Below are 1,428 nucleotides of genomic sequence, written 5' to 3' on the forward strand. Positions count from 1 at the left end.
CTCTCTGAACTCAGAACACAGGCTTCAGACCTCTGGTTTCGCCTCCTGGTTCCTGGAGCTCCTGTGAGAGAAATGGAGGTGACAGCTAAGGGCTGTACTGTGGCACAGCCCTGGGCCTTCTGTGCTGGTAGGAGGGGGTGGACTCTGTGAGTACACCCAGTTGTGTGGTGGGTCCCTTGTATTGCTCACCTTTCTCCTGGTATGGCCTGGACCGTCCCCTTTGGAGGAGTAGAAGGAAACAGAACAAGACACAAGCCCGAACAGAAAGCGCTGAGGGGCCCCACATGTGGCCGCACCTGCCCAGGGCCTCGCACGGGTCCTAGGCTAGGGAGATGCTCGGTTCAGCTCCTCCTCATGTCCTGCCTGGCCTCCCAGCACTGACCACAGGGGAGGGGGTCTGCTCAGTCCAGCCTCTGCCAACCTGAAGCCTCCGCCTGTAAAACCTCACCTCCCGAGGTCCCTAAGCCAGAGGTCAAGAAACTGCTCACCCTGCTCACCCCACTCTGGGCCCTCCAAGACCCTCTTGTAAGGGTCAAGATCCCTCCCTGTTGGGGTCTAACCGCCTCAGTCCTTCCTTGCATGGAGCCTGGACTCCAGGCAGCACCCAGGGCTGTCCCGTCCGCCATTTTGAGACCTCGCCACTTTCACAAGGCCTCCAGTCGCTCTAAGACTCGCATGTTATGAAGTCAGACAGGCCGAGTGTGCTCTCACCGCAAAGTCTCCCAGGGCCAACTACAGGGGTGGGGATCTGTGGGGTTCTGTCGGTCCTCACTCAGGGTCCCCCCAGTCCTTCAAGCACCTCACCTCGCCTCCGCACAGGACCTGGATTCTCGCCTCTCCGCAACTGAAGCCCCGCCCCTTATACCAGGACCCCAGTCTCTTGAGGACCCGGATGTCAGGAGGTCAGCGCATGCCTGTTGCGCTCATCCTGCCCGCACGGTTGCCCTGGACTGACAACAGAGATGGGCTTCTCTGAGGTCTCCTCTGATTAGGGGTCCAGGGTCCTCTAGTCCCTCCTCAGGGTCCTCAGGGTCTTCAACCTTCCAGGACCTGGGAATCGGCCCCCCTGAGGCCCCGCCCCATATGCGAGGTCTCCAGTCAGAGACCCGGATGTCAGGAAGTGCGACCACGCACTTTGGGCTCATCGTGTCCCAGGGCCACCAAGGACCGACAGCAGCTACAGGCTTCTCTGAGGTCTCCTCTGATTGGGGTCCAGGGTCCCCTCAGTCTCCCTCAGGGTCCTCAAATTGAAACCCTGGAGGAGTTGGGCTTCTTCCTTCTGCTCACCTGAGGCTACACCCCCTTTTCCCAGATCCTCAGTTTGTCTGAAACCCAGATGTCAGGAAATGCAGCATGTGCTCATCTACCCTCTGTGCTCCCTGAGCCTTGATGTGAGGGTCCCACCTCTGGTCAACACAAGGGGCATCC

The sequence above is a fragment of the Bison bison genome, unplaced genomic scaffold, assembly GCF_000754665.1.
Source record: "Bison bison bison isolate TAMUID 2011002044 unplaced genomic scaffold, Bison_UMD1.0 scf7180017864529, whole genome shotgun sequence".
Lineage (NCBI taxonomy): Eukaryota > Metazoa > Chordata > Mammalia > Artiodactyla > Bovidae > Bison > Bison bison.